At 45.2% G+C, this 26,168-nt stretch overlaps 1 long non-coding RNA gene across 1 annotated transcript; it reads right to left on the bottom strand.

Annotated features, from left to right (window-relative positions):
• Nucleotides 1-431: 431 nt before the first annotated feature.
• Nucleotides 432-26,080, bottom strand: LOC143792997 (uncharacterized). Its single transcript, XR_013220022.1, has 3 exons — nucleotides 25,900-26,080; nucleotides 3,088-3,238; nucleotides 432-2,964 (listed from the first exon to the last, which is right to left on the bottom strand). It is a non-coding gene; the product is annotated as an uncharacterized LOC143792997 (long non-coding RNA).
• Nucleotides 26,081-26,168: the final 88 nt, after the last annotated feature.

Raw genomic sequence — 26,168 nt, forward strand, 5'->3', positions numbered from 1 at the left:
GGGGCCTTATATGCTGCCTGGGGCCCCATATGCTGCCTGGGGCCCCTGTGCTCTGCCTCGGGCCCCATGTTCTGCCTCGGGCCCCTGTGCTCTGCCTGGGGCCACTGTGCTCTGCCTGGGCCCCATATGCTGCCTGGGGCCCCTGTGCTCTGCCTGGGGCCCCATATGCTGCCTGGGGCCCCTGTGCTCTGCCTGGGACCACTGTGCTCTGCCTGGGGCCCCATATGCTGCCTGGGGCCCCTGTGCTCTGCCTGGGGCCACTGTGCTCTGCCTGGGGCCCCATATGCTGCCTGGGGCCCCTGTGCTCTGCCTGGGTGTAGGACACTGGTGACGTCACTTATCTCCGGACATTAGCTCCGGACATTAGCTCCGGACAAAGCCACGGAAGTTGGCACAAATTGCAGGAAGTAGTATTCTAGGCAATTATATATTAGATTGCAACTGATCTGCAGTAAATATGTGGCATATATGTTGTAGGGATTCACGCTCAGCAGTAGGCACTTACTTAGCACAGATACAGGTCTAGGGTCAAAACAAGGTAAAGTTTATTTAATTTCTACGTATTCCAAATAATAAATACTTTCTCCAGCATAAGATAATCAAAATATAACAGCTTTTCTTTAGCAAAAAACATATACAGTAATAAACCACACAGTCCTTTTGTCAGGGTAAGCACAGTACATTAACATGGTTGTACTCACACCTCAGCATTGGCATTAGCTGTCGCAGAATCATAGAATGTTATAGTTGGAAGGGACCTCAAGGGTTAATGTGTCTAACCCCCTGATCAATGCAGGATTCAATAAACCATCTTAGACAGATGTTTGTTTAGCTTCTGTTTGAAGACTTCCATTGAAGGAGCAACTTCTCCTGGCAGTCTATTTCACTCATTGATCACCCTCACTGTCAAAATGTTTTTTCTACTATCTAATCTATATTTTCTCCCTTTCAGTTTCATTCCATTGCTTCCCATGTTTACATGTGCAAATGAGAATAAGTGTGAATACACTGTGACAGCCCTTCAGATATTTGTGGACAGCTATTAAGTCTCCGCTTAGCCTTCTTTTTTGCAAGCTAAACATTCCCAGATCCTTTAACCGTTCCTCGTAGGACATACTTTGCAGTCAGCTCACGATCCTGGTAGCTCTTCCCTAAACTTGCTCCAGTTTTTCAATGTCTTTTTTAAAATGTGGTGCCCAGAGCTAGATACAGTATTCAGGATGAGGCCTGACCAAGGAGGAGTAGAGGAGGATACTTAATTCACGTGATCTAGACTCTGTGCTTCTCATAATACATCCTAGAACTGTGTTTGCCTTTTGTTCTGCTGTATCACTGTTGACTCATGTTCAGTCTGTGATCTATTAGTATACCCAAGTCTGTAGATCTTGCATTTCTCTGCTAAATACCATTCTATTAGTCGCTGTCCATTGTTGAAGCTTTTCTAGATCCTTCTGAATCCTTTCTCTGTCTTCTCTAGTGTTAGCTGTCCCTCCTAGTTTTGCATTGTTTGCAAATTTGATTAGTTTACCTTAATTTCCCTTATCTAAATCATTTATGAAAATGTTGAACACTGGGACCAGGAAAGAGTCTTGTGGTACCCCACTTGAAACACTTTTCCAATTGGTTGTGCAACCATTTATTACGACTCTTTGAGTACGATCACTGAGCCAGTTATGAATCCACGTAACGTAGCCTTGTCAATCCTATACTTGGTCATTTTTTTTTTTTAAAAAAAGGATAGTATGAGATACTTAAACAAATGCTTTTCTGAAATCAAAATATACTATATCTACCACATTTTCCTGATCCACCCAGCCAGTGATTCCATCATAGAAGGAAATTAGATTAGTCAGGCATGACATGTTTGCTACAAACCCATGCTGGCTCTAGTTAATTACTGTATTCTTTTCCAAGTACTTACATACTGTGCATGCTGTTTAATAATTTGCTCAAGGATCTTTCCTGGTACAGAAGTAAGGCTCACTGGCCTGTAATTTCCTGGCTTTATCTGCTTTCCTTTTTTGAAGAAAGGGACATTTGCCCTTCTCCAATCTTCTGGGACTTCTCCTGTTCTCCAGGATTTTTCAAAGCTTCTGGCTAGTGGTTCTGCAATTTCCTCTGCTAACTCTTTCAGTACCCTAGGATGTAATTCATCTGGACCAGGAGATTTAAATTCATCTAAATTAGCTAAGTGTTTCCTCGCCATCTCTGTGTTTATGGATAGTGTGGATTATTTTATTCCTTTGATGGCACTGTGAAGATCAGTTGATCTCACAATTGCTTTCATAGAGAACACATATGCAAAATAGGAATTTAAAAGTTCAGCCTTTTCAACATCATTTTCGACCACTTCACCCTTTTCAGCCTGTAAAAAATCCTGTAGCATCTTTGACTTTTCTTTTGCTTTCGAAATACCTTCCAAATCCTTTTTTTACTGCTTTTGATCTCCCTTGCAAGCCTTACTTTATTACTGGCTTTAGCTCTTCTAACTCTTGCCCTGCATTTCCTGCAAACAGTAGACACAGTCTGTAAATCAATACTATTCATCTCCACTACCACAGAGAAGTGTTCAACTTCCAGACAGCCCACATTTGCTGCTTACTTACCAGAACCAACAAACAGACTGCTCAGCTTACCCAGCTGACTAAAAATGAACATAGGGCCTGGATGTAAACATAGCTGGCCAAATTCAAGTAATCAGATCCTCTAGTGCTAGGTTTTAACCTTGTCCTACCTAGCTTTACTACATTGTGTATTGCACCGCATGAGGGATGCAAGGGAGCAATGGCACCAAAATAGTAATATCTTGGAGATATGCCTGAGGTCAAGAAATGTCTTTGTTTTGCAGATTTAATGTCTTAAAGCAAACCTGTTACCAGGTTTGACCGATATGCGATAACACCACCATCTTTCAGGCATGATGTACAGCATTCTATAATGCCATATATATGCCCCCAAACCGACCTGCAAGACAAGAAAAAAAACCTTTTATTATACTCCCCTGGGTGTCACTGGTTTTGGACTGGTGCCTCCCTTCTTGTGATTCCGTACTTTTTTTTTTGTTTCGCTTGCATAATGTGTCCCTACCTCATCCACACAGTCTCCCCAGCAAGTCGCTGCTGTGTAGGTGTACTTCTTGTATTCCGGGATGAACGAGGGAAATAATTCTATGTTCCAATTTGTAAAGTGTGAAGTTCGATCCTGTTCTTCTAGTTTGTAGAGTCATTTTGGATAAGTCCTTAAAGAGAAGAATAGAGTTTGGGTAAGGCAAATTTTTTGCATCTCTGGTCAAGGCCATTAATTTGTTTCTTACACTGAAAGATTTCTAAGTACCGGTATTAACAATATCCCTTTGTATTTTATCTGACAAATAATGGGGTTTTGAAATTCTATACACATTACTTTTTTCCGCTCAAGCAAGTGTGGAACAAGCTGAGTTGTCATTTTCGAAATATACTGTAGTTGTTCAATTGAGAAAATGCAACTGCTTTAGGAACTCCTCTTATCTTTAAGGCTGGGTTCACATTACGTCTTAAAAGTCCGTTAGACGGACTGCATTACACCGCAGCATAACGCAGTCCGTTAATGCTGCCATTAAGCTCTATTTCGGGCGCATCGCTAGCAATGTCCCATCATTGAGTGACGGACCCTGGGATGCGGGCTGCAGCATTTCCGGGTCCGTCACCGCTAGCGCAGATAGAGCACCTGCTAGATCTATCTGCGCTAGCGATATGACATGTCTGCACTTGCGTTAACGCAGCCCGTTTAATGCATGTATTGAACGGGCTGCTTTAACGCAATGTGAACCTAGCCTAAATTATTTTTTTATTGAATTATCCTCAAAATTTGCCAGTTGAGTCGAGTGTCTACATTTTTTTTTGCAGTGTATTAAAAGAATTAGCCATGTCTTTTTGGTTTTGTGCCATACTGGATATTTCAATGTCAGCTTTGTCTATGTTACTGTTTGATATAACAGATCCATTGCCTCCCTTTTCTCAGAGCCAGAACTTGTATCTCTATTTTATCTTTCCATATTAGGCTCAGAGTTAGTATATTAAGAGTGGCTCAGATACTTATTATACTAAGAGGAGTGCTCCTTGCTCTCCTGCTCCCCGTTAATGACAGTTTCTTCATTATAGTCATTTTCTTCATTATAGTCATATTCATCTACCTGTCCATCATTAATACATGATTTAGATTGAGTATATCAAATTTTGGTGTAGTGGCAGACAGGGGGGCGGACAATCAGTCTGTTTAATATCATCCTCAGAGTTGTTACTCTTCTCTATCTGTCTCTCATCAGACTCTGCTTCTGAACTAGCATGAGACATGGATCACGGTGGCAGACAGGAAGAAAGTTCTTTGATGTTATAGTGCGGTGCAGTGAACTTACAAGTCTTCAAGAAATGTGGTATCAATCCTTCTGCCTCCTCAGAGAGAAACCACTGTAACTAGGGCTGCTATATCCTATATTATATTTTATGGGGCCCCACTCCACCATTTACAACCATCCCTTAGAAGCCCATCAGTTATGGTTGGGAAAAGAAGGTCTTGTTGTGTTGGGAGCAAAGACACAAAGACCAAGAAACTGATTGCTGTTCTATGGACATTGAGCACTGCACATCAACTGCCATAACAAAAGAACTTTATGAAACATGAATAAAATTGCATACTAATACAGAGGTCTGGGAACTTACAGTCTCATCTACATTTACAGATTCACGTTTCTTCACTAATGAAATATCTATCTGCAGGCAGGAAGGTATGTGTAGTATTTTACACTACCCTGTAACCCCCCATAAATGATGTTATGTTACAAACTACACCCCTCAATGGATTTATCTATGGTGCAGTGAGCATTTGACACCACATGTTTCTCACAAAAATGTATACCATTTGGCTGTGAAGAAAGGATAATTAAATTATTACAGCTAATGTTTTAGCAGAATTTTTTTACATTTTTATAAAGGCTAATAGGAAAAAAAAATGACATTTTAGTTGTGCAATTTGTCCTGAGTGCGCCAATAGCCTACATGTAATCGGGAACTACTTTTGGGGCACAGTGCAAAGCTCAGAAGGGAAGGAGAGCCATAATTTAGTGAAGATTTTATTGTTGTGGTTTGTGGGTGTCATGGCCCACTGGGAAAACCCCTGAGGTGCCAGAACAGCAGGATTCATCTAAGGGTGCAGTGATCATAGTGACACCACAGTGTGTCACAAAATGTTATACCATTGGGCAGTGCAGAAAAAAAATATTACATTTTTATTACTAAAATTTTGTTTTGGCTCCAGATGTTACATTTTCACAAGGGGAAAAAAGAGTAAAAATGTCACCAAAATTTGTCACACATTTTCTTCTGAACGTGGAAATGCCCTATATGTGGATGTACAGTACTACTTAGCCACGCGGTGAGACTCGGGAGTGACTGAGCACCATTTGCTTCCTGAAGAGAGCAGATTTTCCTAGAACAGATTATGGACTCCATATACAGAGCCCCTAAGTGCTAGAAGAGCAGAATACCCCCTCAAGTGACGCCATTTTGAATTTATACCCTTTTGGAAATATATCTACAGGTGTAGTGATGATTTTGAATCCACAAATGTTTTCCAGAAACAAGCAGCAGCGGATGTTGCTGAGTGAAAATTGCCAATCTGCCTCTGCAGTGCCCATACATTGTATCGCCCAGTACATTATGGTCAGCTCATGCTTCTAGAGACACACACCCGTAAATTAAGTGGGCTTTCATTGCTAAATAAATGCCAAACATGTGGACGCTACAGCGCCATGCGAAAGTATTCGGCTCCCTGGAACTTTTCAACCTTTTCCCAAATATCTTGCATCAAAAGAAAAGAAAGCAAATGTAAATTTTTGGTGAAGAATCAACAACAAGTGGAACATAATTGTGAAGTTGAACAAAATTTATTGGTTATAATAAATTTTTGTGGAAAAATCAAAAACTGAAAAGTGGGGCGTGCAATACTATTCGGCCCCTTTACTTTCAGTGCAGCAAACTCACTCCAGAAGTTCATTGTGGATCTCTGAAAGATCCAATGTTGTCCTAAATGCCTAATGCTGATAAATATAATCCACCTGTGTGTAATCAAGTCTCTGTATAAATGCACCTGCTCTGTGACAGTCTCAGGGTTCGGTTTGAAGCACAGAGAGCATCATGAAGACCAAGGAACACAACAGGCAGGTCTATGATGCTGTTGTGGAGAAGTTTAAAGCCGGATTTGGATACAAAATGATTTCCAAAACTTTAAACATCCCAAGGAGCACTGTGCAAGCGATCATATTGAAATGGAAGGAGTATCATACCACTGCAAATCTACCAAGACCCGGCCGTCCTTCTAAACTTTTATCTCAAACAAGACTGATCAGAGATGCAGCCAAGAGGCCCATGATCACTCTGGATGAACTGCAGAGATCTACAGCTGAGGTGGGACAGTCTGTCCATAGGACAACAATCAGTTGTACACTGCACAAATCTGGCCTTTATGGAAGAGTGGCAAGAAGAAAGACATTTCTCAAAGATATCCATAAAAAGTGTTGTTTAAAGTTTGCAACAAGCCACCTGGGAGACCCACCAAACATGTGGAAGAAGGTGCTCTGGTCACATGAAACCAAAATCAAACTTTTTTGCAACAATGCCAAACGATATGTTTGGCGTAAAGGCAACACAGCTCATCACCCTGAACTGTCAAACATGGTGGTGGCAGAATCATGGTTTGGGCCTGCTGTTTTTCAACAGGGACAGGGAAGATGGTTAAAATTGATGGGAAGATGGATGGAGCCACATACAGGACCATTCTTGAAGAAAACCTGTTGGGAGTCTGCAAAAGACCTGAGACTGGGACAAGACAATGATCCCAAACAAAGAAAAATCTACAATGGAATGGTTCACAAATAAATGTATTCAGGTGTTTGAATGGCCAAGTCAAAGTCCAGACCTCAATCCAATGGAGATTCTGTGGAAAGAGCTGAAAACTGTTCACAAACCATCTCCATCAAACCTTACTAAGCTTGAGAATTTCAGTCTCTCGATGTACAAAACTGAGAGACATACCCAAAGCAACTTACAGCTGTAATCGCAGCAAAAGGTGGCGCAACAAAGTATTAAGTTAAAGGGGCCGAATAATATTGCACACCCCACTTTTCAGTTTTTGAATTTCCACAAAAACACGGTAATTAGTTCTTACCGGTAATTGTATTTCCAGGAATCCACCTGACAGCACCATTGGAGGACGTCCTTCTTATCCGTAGTGGGACAGGAACCACAAGTTAAAAGGACCCTCCCCACTCCACCCACCAGTGATTTTCTAAGTACCACATCTGGATGGATGCAAAAAAGAGAGTTTATTTACAATTACACACCAATGTTACATCACATTAGTCAGTAGTAAAAGTTTGCAGTGGGAGGGAACTAGTAGTGCTGTCAGGTGGATTCCTGGAAATACAATTACCGGTAAGAACTAATTACCGTTTTCCAGTCCACCACCTGACAGCACCATTGGAGAATACCAAAGGATGTTAACTAGGGTGGGACTACTGCATGTAAGACTTTCCTACCAAAGGCTAATTGGTCTGATACGACATCTAATTTATAGTGTCTAGCAAAGGTAGAAAGACTAGTCCAAGTCGCCGCCCTACAGATTTGCTCAGCTGAGGCACCCCCCTTCTCTGCCCATGATGTAGAAATGGCTCGTGTTGAGTGGGCCCTAAGAGTGTCCCCGGGATCTTTCCCTTGGTTTGTATATGCTAGGCTAATCATGTTTTTAATCCACCTAGCAATGGTTGATTTTGCTGCCTTGCAACCCCTATTTGGACCACCGTATTGAATAAATAAGTCAGTGTCCCGTCTCCAGCTTTCTGTCGCCCCCAGGTATTTTAGAACAGTCTCCCTAACGTCAAGGTTATGGTAGACCCCTTCTTTTGCGTTTTTAGGGTGTTGGCAGAAAGAAGGAAGGATTATTTCCTGATTTATATTGGTAGATGATACTACTTTGGGGAGGAAAGCTGGGTTATGTTTGAAGACTATTCTGTCGTCAAAGATTTGAAGATATGGGTTCTGGATAGAAAGAGCCTGCATCTCCCCTAGCCTTTTAGCCGATGTGATGGCAATTAGGAAGGCGGTTTTAAAGGAGAGATTGGCTATGTCCATATCTTCTGACAGTAAGTAAGGGGTTTTACACAAAGTGTTAAGGACTAGGTTTAGGTCCCAAGGAGGAGTTGATTTCTTCACAAGTGGCCTCATTCTCTGTGTGGCCCTGGAAAATCTCGCTATCCAGGGATGGGAGGCTAGTGATGTATCAAAAAATACACTAAGTGCTGCAATCTGTACTTTTAGAGTACTAGGCCGAAGGCCCTTGTCAAATCCGAGTTGCAGGAAATCGAGGATTTTAGGGATATCTGGTTTTGAAGTATCCACATGACCTTTTCCCAGAAAGGAACAATACCGCTTCCAGATCTTGTTGTAAATCGCCGAAGTCACCGGCTTTCTGCTTGCCTGGAGTGTGGTAATGACCTCTTCTGACAGGCCTCTGGATCTTAGGGTTTGCCGTTCAGGATCCAAGCAGATAGGTGCAGAGAGTCTGGATTCTTGTGGAACACCGGACCCTGAAATAGAAGGTCCTGCCTGTTCGGTAGAAAGACTGGTTCTTCTGTTGACATCCTGGACAGTAGAGAAAACCAGCTTCTTTTCGGCCAAAAAGGAACCACCAGGATTACAGTTGCTCTCTCGTCTCGTATCTTCCTGAGTGTCTTCGATATCAGAGGAAAAGGCGGAAATGCGTACAGGAGGCCTTCTCCCCAATACTGAGACAAGGCGTCTACTCCTGTGGCTCCATCTAGAGGATTCAGAGAAAAAAAATGCTGTGACCTTTGCGTTTGACCTGGCGGCAAAGAGGTCCACCTGAGGTGCGCCCCATTTCTGGCATAGACCGCTGAATACTTCCGGGTTCAGTTCCCACTCTCCGGGATGTACCGACTTTCGGCTCAAGAAATCTGCTAGTTGATTCTTGGCACCTTCCAGGTGAACTGCCGAGATGGATTTGACAGATCTTTCTGCCCACCTGAAAATCTGGTCTGCTAAGTGTTGCAGTGGTGGATGTCTCGGACCTCCCTGGTGTCTCAGAAATGCCACTGCTGTGACATTGTCGGACAGTTTTCTCACGTGTCTGTCTCGGACCAATGCTAGTAGAAAATAGCGTGTGCACTACTGGTCAAATGGTGCTAAGGTAGGCTCCCACACCTTAATCCAAATAAAGAAAAAACCTAGCACTCAACTGATGCTTATGTGCAAATTTTATTGTAGTACCCAAAACGTTTCGGTCCCTCAAGCGGACCTTCATCAGTTACGTACTAAACTGAAGCTCGGGCATAAGAGACAATATTGTCTCAGGGCACTTGTACCTGCAGTGTCTTGGCAGAACGCTGTACTGGATAGAATGCTGTGGAAGATCAGGCGTGAAGTGCTGCTGTCAGACGCGGTGTCCACCGCTTCAGTTTAGTACGTAACTGATGAAGGTCCGCTTGAGGGACCGAAACGTTTTGGGTACTACAATAAAATTTGCACATAAGCATCAGTTGAGTGCTAGGTTTTTTCTTTATTTGTCTCGGACCAATGACTGGGCCTGGCCCAACACTTTCCAGATCGCATACAGCTCTCTGAAATTCGATGATCTTGCCGCAATCTGAGGAGTCCATTCTCCCTGGTAGTATGTTCTTCCTAAATGACCGCCCCATCCGTATTGACTGGCGTCTGTGGTAACCGTAACACAGGGATCGAGTACCCACGGTACTCCCTCTCTCAGGTTCCTCGGTCTGGTCCACCAGGTTAGGGATCTCTTCACCGACGGAGACACAAGCATCTTCCTGTCTAGGGAACTCTGTTTCCTGTTCCAGGATCCTAGGACTTCTCTTTGCAACTCCCGCGAGTGGAATTGGCTCCATTTCACACAGGGTAACAATGCTGTCATGAAGCCGAGTATCCTCATTGCATCTCTTATGGAGGGGGTACTTCTGAATTGATGGATGTGCCTGATCAAGGCCTCTTGTCTGTCTTCTGGTAAAAAAGATGTTCTTAGATTGATCCTGCCCTCCTTACCGCCGCTGCGGTGACCGCGCTGTGCCCCTCACCGAGGCCGGCGCTGCTGCCGGCGTCATCCTCCATGCTGGCCGCACCGGAAGTGACGCGGCCGCTGGACCCGGAAACCGCGGCCGCACGCTGGAACCGGCCGCTGCTGGAAGCGGTCGCCGCACACACTTCCCGGCATACAGGCACCCGGGCCGAGAGCCCCCCCCGAGGAGGAAAGGGACCCGACCCCAGGAGCAGCGCTACACTGGGGAGGCTGAGGGACCCCCCATGGCAGGTATCAGCCGCAGATATCTTGCGGCGGGGAAAGGAAAGGCTGGACCCCCCGATCCCCACCATCTGCACAGCACCGTCGGAGGACGTCTTGCAGTTCCTATCCGCAGTGGGACAGGAAAAACACTGGTGGGTGGAGTGGGGAGGGTCCTTTTAACTTGTGGTTCCTGTCCCACTGCGGATAAGAAGGACGTCCTCCAATGGTGCTGTCAGCTGGTGGACTGGAAAACAAATTCCGTTCAAATTCACAATTGTGTTCCACTTGTTGTTGATACTTCACCAAAAATGTACATTTGGTATCTTTATTTTTGAAGCATGATATGTGGGAAAAGGTTGAAAAGTTCCAGGGGGCTGAATGCTTTTGCAAGGCACTGTAAATGTGGTTTAGGAACACTGTGGGGGCTAAGAAGGGAGGTGGTGCACTTAGGTTTTGGAGTACAGAATTCGCTGAATTTCTTTTGACGGGTGAGGATCCATAGTGCTTTTTCAGAGCCTTTGTACTACCAGTAACATGGAAGCACACTAGGTTTCCGATAACAGATGACGGAACTGAGTGGGGACATGCATTTTTTTGTGGATTGAGTTGAAGCTTTTAGTGGAAACATTTTGCACAACATTTTGGATCACATTTATCTGGCGGTCTACCCTGAGAACTTACTTCAGGGTTTCCATCTAAATCTCATAATGATGTGATTCAGATGAAACCACTAAGGGATCCATTCACTATAATGAGGCAGCAGCTACTCTGGACTCTTTAGGCGTACATAAAAGAGGCCAGACAAAGACAAACACAGCCGGAGCATAGGCCAGACGGCATCCAGTGTCTCCATCTGCCTCATAGGGAATCTTCCACCGGGGGTTCTGTCTGAATCACGTATTTCAGAGATTTACATGGAAACCCCGATGCAAGTGCTCAGCACAGATTGTTCTGGCACCCTCAACTTTGTGCTTAAGAAAAGCGAGTTGACAGACAGCTAAACTCTTTCCTATCGATGCATTGAGGTAGACGCAGGGGGTCCTTTACAACTTTTATTAATAGGATAGTGTAAAACTATAAGAAAAAATGAAAGTACTCAGTACAAGGCATACAACATATCTAAATAACATACAGTAGCATTATGTATGGTACAGGACATTCACAGCGTAATTGCACAACATGGTGGTAGTATAAACATCTGTAGTATCAAGACTACTTTGATCTAAAACATATGGAACAGAGTAGCCATATAATACAACATGGTGAGCTCTAACAAGGGGAAAATAACTCACCAACTGTGCTATGTGGAGGTAAACAACCAGATGGGCTGAAAATCAGGGAGAGATAATCAGCGTGTCCGTATCCATGAGGCCAAAAAGGCTGCTGGAGAAGAAGGGGGCAATGCTAATGCAGAGACTGCTGGGAAACTACGGAAGACTTGATGAGCCTTAGGGTACCGTCACACATTGAAATTTTCATCGCTGCGACGGCACGATTCGTGACGTCGCAGCGTCGTATAATCATCGCTCCAGCGTCGTAGACTGCGGTCACACGTTGCAATCACGGCGCTGGAGCGATGCCGAAGTCCCCGGGTAACCAGGGTAAACATCGGGTAACTAAGCGCAGGGCCGCGCTTAGTAACCCGATGTTTACCCTGGTTACCAGCGTAAGCGTAAAAAAACAAACCGTACATACTCACCCGTCGGTGTCCTTCAGGTCCCTTGCCGTCTGCTTCCTGCTCTGAGTGCAGCCGTACAGTGAGAGCAGAGCGCAGCACCGCTGTGATCTGCTCTCACTTTCCGGCCGGCACTCAGAGCAGGAAGTAGACGGCAAGGGACCTGAAGGACACCGACGGGTGAGTATGTACGGTTTGTTTTTTTACGTTTACGCTTGTAACCAGGGTAAACATCGGGTTACTAAGCGCGGCCCTGCGCTTAGTTACCCGATGTTTACCCTGGTTACAAGCGAAGACATCGCTGGATCGCTGTCACACACAACGATCCAGCGATGACAGCGGGAGATCAAGCGACGAAAGAAAGTTCCAAACGATCTGCTACGACGTACGATTCTCAGCAGGGTCCCTGATCGCTGCTGCGTGTCAGACACAGCGATATCGTAACGATATCGCTAGAACGTCACGAATCGTAACGTCGTAGCGATGGAAATTTCAATGTGTGACGGTACCCTTAAAGATTAATTTGCACAGTAAGCAATGAAACAGAAAGTAAACTGTAATGAGAACATTGTCAATAGATGGCGTTATTGGATAAGTTATCACAATACACCACAGTTCAATACAAAGCATAGCAAAACTGATTATATGCATTTGCATAAAGGCACAACACAGATCACAGGATAAATGTGAGCCAAGCCTTACTTTGGGTGAGAAAATGAACAAATCAACAGCTGAAGAATTGGTTTTATTTATTTTTTACTTCATTCCTAGTGCGCTATAAGTAATTATACGACTTTATTCTTTGAGTCAGTGCCATAATAACAGCGATACCAGATTTATATCGGGTTTTTATGCTAGGCAGCTGTCACACCCTAAAACTAGGTTTTGCATCGCCATATTTTGAGAGCTTTGGTACCATCTCCCGGCACATGACATTTTTTGATTTTTGAATGAACGAAAGCAAGCAATTCTGAGATTGCGTTTTTTGCGGGGTTTTTTTGCCATTCCACATGTGGTAAAATTGATAAGGCAACTTTATTCTTTGGGTCAGTACAATTACAGTGATACCACATTTATATCATTTGCTATGTTTTGGCGCTTTTACACAATAAAACTATTTCATAGAAAAAATAATTATTTTTGCATTGCTTTATTCTAAGAGCTATAACTTTCATATTTTTCTGCTGATGGAGCTGTATGGCAGCTTGTTTATTTTTGCAGGTTAAGATGATGTTTTCAGCTATATAATTTTTATTTATATTTGTCTTTTACCTTGCATTTTACTCCACTTTTTGTTAGGAAGTATGATAAAAAGCATTGTTTTTTCAGTATGGCTTTATGAGCCATCACAGGTCAATTTCTGCAGCAGAGACAAGAAAACACCGGATTTAACTGCGTGATTAGAAAACAGCATTTTAGAGACATTGAAAATACTATTCCTGATCATTGCACAAAGCTTTAATCTAATATTTAGGTTCTAGTATTAGGTCTGTTTTCTTTTAATACCGAAAAGTTTTCAAAGAGACCAAAATAAATTAAAAAGAAAAGACGACCTGAATGGATTTGTTAATGCGAATAGAATATTGTTCCAATCTATTTTACAAAGTTATGGCCCATGCAAAATGAAAGCCATAAGCATGATGTTGCATAACAGCACCAATCAAGTGATATTAAAAAGCCATTGAGAGTTTATAATTGCTTTGAGCATTAGGAGAAGCAATTGTTTAGTATAAATAATATTAGACTGTATCCTTCATTGACTCATAAGGGAGTGAGTGGAGAGCTAATGCATCACTTGTAGCTGCCAAATAATTTACATTATACCTGTTAGAGGTTTATAATTACCCAAATGTTTATATGCCGAGTTCAAAGATTATTGTAACATGTGGCACCCATCATACATATTATTTAGTCTATATTGGCAGCAGTAATTTCCAATAATCTTTGCCAAATCCATTCTGATGCTTAAGATAATTGCTAAAATATTCAAAAGTAATTACAGCATAGCCCTCCACCGCTTCTACCAGCATCGTATAACGGGAAAGAGCCTTCATCGTGATAACATTGTGGCTTTCTCAGAGTCCAGGTGTAATCATCCATTTTATGATATGATATGTATCACAGCACTCAGGGTATGTGCACACGCTGCGGATTTTGCTGCGGATTCGCAGCAGATTCCCATGAGTTTACAGTACAATATAAACCTATGGGAATCAAAATCCGCAGTGCACATGCTGCGGAAAAAAACGCACGAAAACGCAGCGGTTTATTTTCCGCAGCATGTCAATTCTTTGAGCGGATTCCGCTGCGGATTTTCACCTGCTCCAATAGGAAAATGCGGTTGAAAATCTGCAGAGGAAACCGCAATAAAAACCGCGATAAATCCGCAGTAAAAATCACAGCGGTTTTTCACTGCGGATTTATCAAATCCGCTGCGGAAAATTCCGCATTGAAATCCGCAGCGTGTGCACATGGCCTCAGGATGTTTTGCAGAAAAGCTCGTAAGAGTTTGGACATGTTTTTCTATTGATATGTTTGTGTGTTTTGGTCAATAAACTCATCATAAAATCAACAGTTCTAAGTGTGCTCAAAAGTGTTTAGCATTCATCTGGATCTTATGAGTTCCACAAAATACTATAAAATTAGGTAAATGTTGACATATAACATTTTGCCGGTGGTTTCACACAACATTTTTGCGTCACCTTTCTCATTTATTTACTAGCTGAAGAGCCCGGGCATAGCAACCAACTGTGGTTAGTTATAACAAATTATAATAATTATCCTCCATCCCATAGTCCCTTGCCTATATACCCGTCACACATATCCTCCATCCCATAGTCCCGTGCCCATATACCCATCATACACATCCTCCATCCCATAGTCCCGTGCCCATATGCCCATCATACACATCCTCCCTCCCATAGTCCCATGCACATATACCCATTATGACATCATCTTCACCATGGCAGCCATTCTGACATCATCGCCATGGCAACCTAATGACATCATCTTCGCCATGGCAACCATTATGACATCATCGTCCTCGACCAATCAGCGACGGGCACAGCATGGCGACGATGATGTCATAAAGGTTGCCTCGACCAATCAGCGACGGGTAGTCTGCCGCGAATTCGACCTCGACCAATCAGCGACGGGCACAGTATCGACGTAGATGTCATAATGGTTGCCATGGCGACGATGTCATAAAGGTTGCCTTGACCAATCAGCGACGGGCACAGTCTGCCGCGAATTCTGGAATCATCATTATCCATATACTACGGGGACATGCATATTCTAGAATATCCGATGCGTTAGAATCGGGTCACAATCTAGTATGTGTATATATATATATATATATATATATATATATATATATATATTTTTTTTTTGACGGCAAAAAGTGCAGCCAGAAGTTAGATTGATTTCATTAAGAACATATGAAACATGCCACGAGAAGTGCACTTGTGTAACTGTTTTTGACATGGGTGTGAAAATGCTCTAGTTGTGGCCTGTTTTCGTTAATGATACCCCATTTTTTAAACTAAAAAAGCAACACAAAAAAAGTCTGAAGGATACTTTAAAGGGTATATCCGTTTATAAAAAACAAAAAAAATGTATCTAAGCACTAACAGGTAGGTAATTGCAACTTATCTGCCTGTTGTGCATGGCGCCATTCTTCCCCAGCACAGAGCGGTCACAGACAGCTCCCGCCGGGGATTCAGAAGCCTCTGCTGAGGTCACGTCTGCAGAGCGGAGGCTTCTTTTCAGTTTCCCTTGTGTCGACAGGATGGAGTTCCGACGTCATGTTGATTGACAGATGGATTCCTGCCTCCTAACTGGGGGAGCTGGCTATCAATCATAATGACGCCCAAAGTCCCACCCCGTCGAATCAGCAGGAGCAGGTGAATGCACGGCCGGAGCGGTCTGTGCCGGGGAAGAACGGCGCCATGCACAATAGGCAGGTAAGTTGCAATTACTGTTAGTGCTTAGGCACATTTTTCGTTTTTCCATAAAGTGCCAGATATACCCTTTAAGTTTTCCAGGATCAAACTTTTCCTTTAATTTTTTTTTTAATTTAAAAAGAATCTGTGAGCAGGATTTTACCCCAAAACTATTTATATGTGCATGCAGCTTTTTTCAAAGACAAGTTCAGTGATACTTTTACATGGTAAATCCATTCATCCATTACTGAGAAATCAGCATATAAATTTATATGCAAATGAAGGACTATGGTACATCTGAAGCCTTTGCCATTCCAGCTCTATTCCCTGCTGAGAGCCGCCTCCTCCTGCTTGACTGATGATTCCTTTTCCTGAAGTCACGCAGCATAAAGGCTGTCACTCAAGGAGGAAAATGCAACCATGGGTAGGGAATAGAGCTAGAGTGACAGAGGATCAGAAGAGCTACAGCCTCCTTTGCATATCAATTCATACGCTGATTTCTCAGTAAAGGACTGTAAAGGTATCGCTAGACTTGTCTATGAAAGAGCTTTATGCATATAATATAGTTTGGGGGCTGTATACATTCCTTGATGACCAGCTTATACCATGTAATACATGTCACTCCTGCCTCTTAGGTTGAACTCTATGGACTTACTGTATGTCTACCATCAACCTTAAAAATTCTAAAACTATGTTTTTGGTGCCGATATGAGCAGGGTTTTAATACTGTACTTTTCATAGTACAGAAAAGTATTAGCAAGGGGCCTAGATGGGGACATTATTACAGGAAGGAGCATTCAATCATATCTATGCCACACATCTATTTTCAGTGCGCCAAGAGACATAGGCTATTGTCTAAATGTGGACTATTGAATTTATGTGTTTTTCTTCGGTGGGTCAAGAAAGATAGACTGTTGTCATATGAGTGTTAAAGTTAGGGGGGGGGGGGTAGATGGCCTGAACCACAGATGTAGGTTTAAAAAGGAACCTATGTCCTTATGTAGAGAGTCTCTACAGAACCGCAGCCAAGGCACCATGGCTCCATCAAGGGGAATACAGATTTGACATGCTACAGGATGGAATAATACAGATCAGCTCCACTTATTATCACTGAACCCATGGAGACATTTGGGGAACGCAGGATTGGGACTCACTGGTCACCTGTCCCCATGGATACATTTGTGAAAGCCGGATTGGGACCCACCGGTCATCTGGCCCCAAGGAGACATTTGGAGAGGCCAGGTTAGGACCCTTCAATCAACTGGCCACATGCCTCATTGGCTGTCAGCTTCTGAAGATTATCATTACCTCCTCTCTGTGGGTGCATCTCAAAAGCGGGGTTCCACAGGTTGGGGTAGTCCACTCTGGTAGGCCCGAAGTCGCTGGTCCAGTATTCTAGGCGAGTCAACGGAAGGGTAATTTTGCACCACCTTGGGTATTTTGCTTGGACTGTTCTATATGTTATTGTCTGTTGGTGGTTCAATAAAGTATTGCCCTACTGTTTTACCCTCATCCTGTGTTGTCTGAGAGATATTCTGTCCACGGGAAAGGAGTACGGGCGGTCAGTGGGTTGAGCCCTGGTCCATGAGCACCCACTGACCCTCGTATCTCCACACATAGGTTCCAACTGTCCTCGATACAGCAGCACAAGGCTACATTTAGGTTTATGTCCCGCTGTTCCAGGCAGTCTGAATGTCCTTTACTGCTACCATGCCCATTCAGACATCTCCCCTGCCAGGGAAGAAAGAAATGGGTTTGGTTAGGGGGCGTGGTTAGGAATGTGACCAAAAATCTGCAATATAGGTAGTTTGTTCTCTTCAGTAAAACTTGTCAGGTATGTATTAATGGGCCTGTTATTGTTTGTTTTGAGCCTACACTTCTATAATATAATGTAATGAATATTTTCATATTAAAGGGAACCTTACAGGTCCACTATGCCCCTTAAATCAGTAGAATTTCTATATTCCTTTATAAATTCCCTAACAGTGTCTTTATAGTGTTTGACACTTTAACAGATCTTTAGAAAATGTATTTCTAAAGCCTGTCTTTAATATGCAATGAACCTTTTGACTTATCAATGGAGCATTGAATCCCCCAGACTAGTCGTTCCCAGCTGGATGCCATAGTTATAGCAATATGCGCCCTCTGCTGGAAGCCATGGTTATAGCAATATGCGCCCTCTGCTGGACACTAGTTATAGCAACGTGCGCCCTCAGCTGTTCGCCATAATTATAGCAGTATATGCCCTCTGCTGAATGCTGTAGGTATAGCAATATGTGCCATCTGCTGACACGGTGGCTATAGCAATGTGTGCCCTCTGCTGGACACGGTGGTTATAGGAATATGTGCCATCTGCTGGGAGCCATAGTTATAACAATATGCATTCTCTGCTGGATGCCGTGGTTATAATAATATGCACCCTCTACTGGACACCATGGTTATAGCAATAGGCGCCCTCTACTGGACACCAGTTATAGCAATAGGCGCCCTCTACTGGACACCACAGTTATAGCAATAGGCGCCCTCTACTGGACACCACAGTTATAGCAATATACATGCTCTGCTGGACCTGTGGTTGGGCCAGAGTCACATGTATGAATAATCGGTCCGAGTCTCCCTGCCGAGAGTCGCACGGGTGTCATGCGAGTACAATCTGAGTTTTCACACCTAGCATTTCATTTACATGCGACTGCCATGTGATTTTAACATGAGCTTTACATACAGCAGTTCTCTATGTATTTACACATCGTTTTCAAAGGAAATATTTGTCAAAACACACACATACTCATATATAAATGCTTCTGCAGTCAGGTGCCGGCCGTGGCTCCTGCTCTGCAGCATCATCACCACATGTTTAGTGTCGCAATAATACATTTTCTTGACGTTATCCAGTTAGGGAAAAAACTATTTGAAAATGGCGCCCGAGCAGTAGCAGCTATAAGTGTTTAGCTTGATTCCATAGCTGCTACTGCTCATTCGCTGGCGGCGGCATCTTACTGGAGAAGAAAAAAAAAATCCTCCTCCAAGGCGGTGCCGCTGGCACATGCACAGCAGCAACTGTCGGACCACAGCTAAACACCGATAGCTGCTACTGCACAGACGCGGCGGGCGCCATTTTCAATTTCTTTCCCCCAGCTGGATAACATCAAAAAAATGTATTCTTGCCACAATATGCGATTATGCTGCAGAGCAGGAGCCACGGCCGGCACCTGACTGCAGGAGGGTTTTTTGTCTCTTTCTTCAGTATGTTAGGTATTCATTATGTAAACTTAGGTTGCTGATCCCTCACTGACTCGCCCCATATCAGCAGGCTAATCAGAGCACCACATACACCAGCGCCTGAGGACACGGGCATATCAGTACCACAAAACCGAAAATAAAGATTAAGAAACAATCACAAGATGGATTTAATCACCAGGTATCATTGTAATCAGTATAACAGCACCGGCCTGTAGGTTACTGTGCACAAGCCTGCTGACTGGTTCCCTTTAAAGGGGCTGTGCAATGAAAACAAGTTATCACCTAATTGTGGGCTAGGTGACAACTTGCTGGTCAGTGAGTGTGTGACCGCTGGGACCTGCACCGATTGGCAAAACAAGGAATTTTCATCCTCATTATAAAATGCTTGGATGCCCGACCGCTGCTCCATTCATTCTCAACGTCGCTGCTGAAAAAGCAGAGCGCTCCGCAGCCGCCTAGGACAAGAATGCAGCTCAGACTGAGCATGTGCAGTGCTGCTCAATTCTAAAAGAGATAAAAGTGCCCCATTCTGCCGACCAGGGCAGGTCCCCACTGTTATATCCCATTGCTGGGGGATAAAGGGGTGGTCAGATGAAAACAAGTTCTCTCTATTCCTGCATGGAAGCACCGTCATATGATACAGATTTCCATCATACTGAGATTGTAATATATAACCTCTCCAAGTCATTATTGCATATATATAGTGCGATGTATAAGTCTACATCTATATGCCCATTGCATATTGTGAAAATAGCGACTCTGGCCATATATTATATAAAAAAGAAAACAGTCTTAGCTAGTTTATCAAAAATACCTTTATTTAAACCATGTAAATCACACAATGCGGAGATACATAAAACAAGCAACGTGTAAAGCACCCAAATAGACTAATAAATAAACACTGGGTCAGTGACCAAGAAATCCCAAGATATAGGGTACCGGCTGCAAAGCAGTGCACCAAGGGCTTGTAACATTTATTGTGCCACCATAGACATAGTACTCTTAGAAAAGATGGGGTTAACTGCAGAAGAAAGGTGTAATCAAAATTTAGCAAGGGCACTCCCGCAGGTGCTACAAGCTACCACTAAATGCATAGGGGCCCCCATATTGCCTTCATACTCCTTGCTCACCCCTCTCTAGATATCGATGTTATGCTGGCGGCACAGAAAACAAAATAAAAAAAATAAAATAAAAAACTGAAGTCAGATACCATTACCTGTCATGGTGCAGTGCGATGGAGCCGGGACCCACTCCCCAACATACGTTTCAGTACAAGATGACCTTCAGATACCCTATATCTTGGGATTTCTTGGTCACTGACCCAGTGTTTATTTATTAGTCTATTTGGCTGCTTTACACGTTGCTTGTTTTATGTATCTCCGCATTGTGTGTTTTACATGGTTTAAATAAAGGTATTTTTTGTATTTTTGATAAACTAGCTAAGACTCAGTTTTCTTTTTTTATATAATACTGAGATTGTAGTATTATACACACACCAGAGGTGGCCAATTTATTTTCCCAAGGGGCCACATGAGAGACTGGGACTTATGGAGGGTCGAACCAAGAGGGGGAAATTAATTCTGCTCAATATTAATATAATTATTATTTTATATTATCTGATCGGAATTAAATCTGCTGAGTTGCTGCTACATGTTACAATAGGGATTATTGTACCTTCTATTGTTACTTGTAAGTGCGAATCAGCACCAGATAATTCACTGCTTTTATAAAGTTTATAAGTCATTTGCTCCCGTTATTCAGCCATTGTACCTTGATAAACAGCTACACAGTAAGATGCCACCACATCCCTCCACCACACACAGTACGATGCCACCACATCCCTCCACCACACACAGTACAATGCCACACACAGTACGATGCCACCACATCCCTCCACCACACACAGTACGATGCCACCACATCCCTCCACCACACACAGTACAATGCCACACACAGTACGATGCCACCACATCCCTCCACCACACACAGTACGATGCCACCACATCCCTCCGCCACACACAGTACGATGCCACCACATCCCTCCGCCACACACAGTACGATGCCACCACATCCCTCCGCCACACACAGTACGATGCCACCACATCCCTCCGCCACACACAGTACGATGCCACCACATCCCTCCGCCACACACAGTACGATGCCACCACATCCCTCCGCCACACACAGTACGATGCCACCACATCCCTCCGCCACACACAGTACGATGCCACCACATCCCTCCGCCACACACAGTACGATGCCACCACATCCCTCCGCCACACACAGTACGATGCCACCACATCCCTCCACCACACAGTACAATGCCACCACATCCCTCCACCACAGTACGATGCCACATCCCTCCGCCACACACAGTACGATGCCACCACATGCCTCCGCCACACACACAGTACGATGCCACCACATGCCTCCGCCACACACACAGTACGATGCCACATCCCTCCACCACACACAGTACGATGCCACCACATCCCTCCACCACACACAGTACGATGCCACCACATCCCTCCGCCACACACAGTACAATGCCACCACATCCCTCCACCACACACAGTACGATGCCACCACATCCCTCCGCCACACACAGTACGATGCCACCACATCCCTCCACCACACACAGTACGATGCCACCACATCCCTCCGCCACACACAGTACAATGCCACCACATCCCTCCGCCACAGTACGATGCCACCACATCCCTCCGCTCTCTCTATTAGTTCTCTCTATTCCTGCATGGAAGCATCGTCATATGATACAGATTTCCATCATACTGAGATTGTAATATATAACCTCTCCAAGTCATTATTGCATATATATAGTGCGATGTATAAGTCTACATCTATATGCCCATTGCATATTGTGAAAATAGCGACTCTGGCCATATATTATATAAAAAAGAAAACTGAGTCTTAGCTAGTTTATCAAAAATACAAAAAATACCTTTATTTAAACCATGTAAATCACACAATGCGGAGATACATCCCTCCACCACACACAGTACAATGCCACACACAGTACGATGCCACCACATCCCTCCGCCACACACAGTACAACGCCACCACATCCCTCCACCACACAGTACGATGCCACCACATCCCTCCGCCACACACAGTACAATGCCACCACATCCCTCCACCACACAGTACGATGCCACCACATCCCTCCGCCACACACAGTACAATGCCACCACATCCCTCCACCACAGTACGATGCCACCACATCCCTCCGCCACACACAGTACAATGCCACACACAGTACGATGCCACCACATCCCTCCGCCACACACAGTACAACGCCACCACATCCCTCCACCACACAGTACGATGCCACCACATCCCTCCGCCACACACAGTACAACGCCACCACATCCCTCCACCACACAGTACGATGCCACCACATCCCTCCGCCACACACAGTACAATGCCACCACATCCCTCCGCCACACACAGTACAATGCCACCACATCCCTCCACCACACACAGTACGATGCCACCACATCCCTCCACCACACACAGTACGATGCCACCACATCCCTCCGCCACACACAGTACGATGCCACATCCCTCCACCACACACAGTACGATGCCACCACATCCCTCCGCCACATACAGTACGATGCCACCACATCCCTCCGCCACACACAGCATGTCCGCACAGTCCACACACAGTTCACTTCCCCCACAGCCATCGCAACACAGTACGATACCCACACACAGTATAATTCCCCCTCACAGTATAATGCCCACCCTCTACAACACGCAGTATGATGCCCCCACAGCCCCTCTCACACACACACACACACACAATACGATGACCCCCCCCCCCATGCACAGTATAATTCCCACCCTCCCCGACACACAGTACAATGCGCCCACAGCCCCCTCCCACAATACATTGCCCCACAGCCCCCCTCCCACACACACAGAGTACGATGCCATCACACTATCCTCACACACACACGTCAAGGGTATACCATGATAGAGTGGGGTCAGGCGATCGCAGCAGCTGGTGAAACATACACCTGTGGTAGTTAGAATGGCTCCATCATCCTACTAGTAGTTCTGGCTTTCTTTGCTCTGGCGCTGCAAGGGTTAAAGCGAACCTGTCACCAGATTTGACCGATATGAGCTACGGCCACCGCCTTTCAGGCCAGATATAGAGCATTATAGAATTCTGTATATATCTGTCCCCAAACCAACCTGTAAGACAAGAAAATTACCTTTTATTATACTCACCTGCAGGACCGTCTGCAGGATGACATTGGTCTTGCTCCTATGCTTCCCTTCTTCTTTCGATAGCGTCCTCCTTCTTGCTTCACGTGGATGATGTGTCCTTATGTCACCCAGAGTCCCCGGCATTGTGCTCCTGTGCAGGAGTACTACAGTGTGCGTGCACCAGGATTCTTTCTCCCAGTGCCTGCGGAACTTTACTAAAACTAAGTATTTTTAGTATACATCTGATGGGAAAATAAAAAGGTATTTTTGATAGTATACAGGGGGAGTTAGGAGAGGATGTACACATTTATGTAATGTGTACGGCACTCAGAAAGGTGGTGGCATTGGATCACACACTAAACAACTGGTCACAGGTTCCCTTTAATAAAAATTCATAAAAATTTGTTTTGTTCCATTAGACTTCTACAACAGATCAAGCTGTATGGGCCGCAGGGAAGATGTGGCCACAGAAGGCACCGAGAGGCACGGCTGGGACCTAATAATTGGTCTGCACAAGTGAGGATGAGAGAGGAGTGAATTTGCTCAGGTTCCCTCTTATTCGACAAGCTATAGCACTTGCCGAATAAGCTGCAGAGGAAACCTGGATTCCTGGATCACGCAGGCCGATCAGCGCCGCAGCTGCATATGTCCCAGCTGTGTGACAGTCATGACACATGAATGGAGAGCCCATCATCATCTCCTCTTCCCCGCACAGCCCCATCATAATTATCATCCCCCTACGCACAGCGCATCATCATCTCACCTTCTTCTCACAGCCCCTCATCATCTCCCCATCATTTTCATACCCCTCTACACAGCCACTTATCATCATCCCTTTTCCGTACAGCCCCTAATCATTATCATGCCCCCATCATGATCATCCCTCCTTCTCCGCACAGCCACTCATCATCATCCCTCCTTCTCCGCACAGCCACTCATCATCATCCCTCCTTCTCCGCACAGCCACTCATCATCATCCCTCCTTCTCCGCACAGCCACTCATCATCATCCCTCCTTCTCCGCACAGCCACTCATCATCATCCCTCCTTCTCCGCACAGTCCACTCATCATCATCCCTCCTTCTCCGCACAGCCACTCATCATCATCCCTCCTTCTCCGCACAGCCACTCATCATCATCCCTCCTTCTCCGCACAGCCACTCATCATCATCCCTCCTTCTCCGCACAGCCACTCATCATCATCCCTCCTTCTCCGCACAGCCACTCATCATCATCCCTCCTTCTCCGCACAGCCACTCATCATCATCCCTCCTTCTCCGCACAGTCCACTCATCATCATCCCTCCTTCTCCGCACAGCCACTCATCATCATCCCTCCTTCTCCGCACAGCCACTCATCATCATCCCTCCTTCTCCGCACAGCCACTCATCATCATCCCTCCTTCTCCGCACAGCCACTCATCATCATCCCTCCTTCTCCGCACAGCCACTCATCAACATCCCTCCTTCTCCGCACAGCCACTCATCATCATCCCTCCTTCTCCGCACAGCCACTCATCATCATCCCTCCTTCTCCGCACAGCCACTCATCATCATCCCTCCTTCTCCGCACAGCCACTCATCATCATCCCTCCTTCTCCGCACAGCCACTCATCATCATCCCTCCTTCTCCGCACAGCCACTCATCATCATCCCTCCTTCTCCGCACAGCCACTCATCATCATCCCTCCTTCTCCGCACAGCCACTCATCATCATCCCTCCTTCTCCGCACAGCCACTCATCATCATCCCTCCTTCTCCGCACAGCCACTCATCATCATCCCTCCTTCTCCGCACAGCCACTCATCATCATCCCTCCTTCTCCGCACAGCCACTCATCATCATCCCTCCTTCTCCGCACAGCCACTCATCATCATCCCTCCTTCTCCGCACAGCCACTCATCATCATCCCTCCTTCTCCGCACAGCCACTCATCATCATCCCTCCTTCTCCGCACAGCCACTCATCATCATCCCTCCTTCTCCGCACAGCCACTCATCATCATCCCTCCTTCTCCGCACAGCCACTCATCATCATCCCTCCTTCTCCGCACAGCCACTCATCATCATCCCTCCTTCTCCGCACAGCCACTCATCATCATCCCTCCTTCTCCGCACAGCCACTCATCATCATCCCACCTTCTCCGCACAGTCCATCATCATCACCCCTTGTCCACACAGCCCTTCATCATCACCCCCCTTATCACTCCCTTTTCCGCACAGCCCCTCTCCCTAATAATCATCACCCTTGTCTGCACAACCCCTCATCATCTTCCTCATGCTGCCCCACTCAAGTAACACCAACCCTTTCTCTGTGAATGCCCCCAATAAGTAGCCCCATACAAAACGGCAGAGTCCATTTCCCAGTGCAAACCTCCAACATGCAGCCCCACATAGTTATATTACCCATGCTTGCCCCCAGAATACACCCTCAGAGTTCTCCTGTGTCCTCATCCCCAACCTCACAGGGTTCCGTGGTGTGGAGCTCAGTTCTCGCCGCTCCAGCAGCCTCAGCACACGCTTCTTCCTGCTCTGGGGTTGGCACCGGAATGGCGGAGGCCCCGCACCTTGCAGAGACCGGCCTCATCCCCTCACACGGGGAGCCTTATGTCTAGAGGAAAGTGTGGCGTCACGTGCCACTGGCGTACTCTAGGCGCTACCGTACAACACACATGCCTCAGACAGGCCGAACTGATGAGCAGTTTCCTCGACCAATCAATCGCGATGTCTGCAGA

Source organism: Ranitomeya variabilis, chromosome 1 (genome assembly GCF_051348905.1).
Source record: "Ranitomeya variabilis isolate aRanVar5 chromosome 1, aRanVar5.hap1, whole genome shotgun sequence".
Classification (NCBI taxonomy): domain Eukaryota; kingdom Metazoa; phylum Chordata; class Amphibia; order Anura; family Dendrobatidae; genus Ranitomeya; species Ranitomeya variabilis.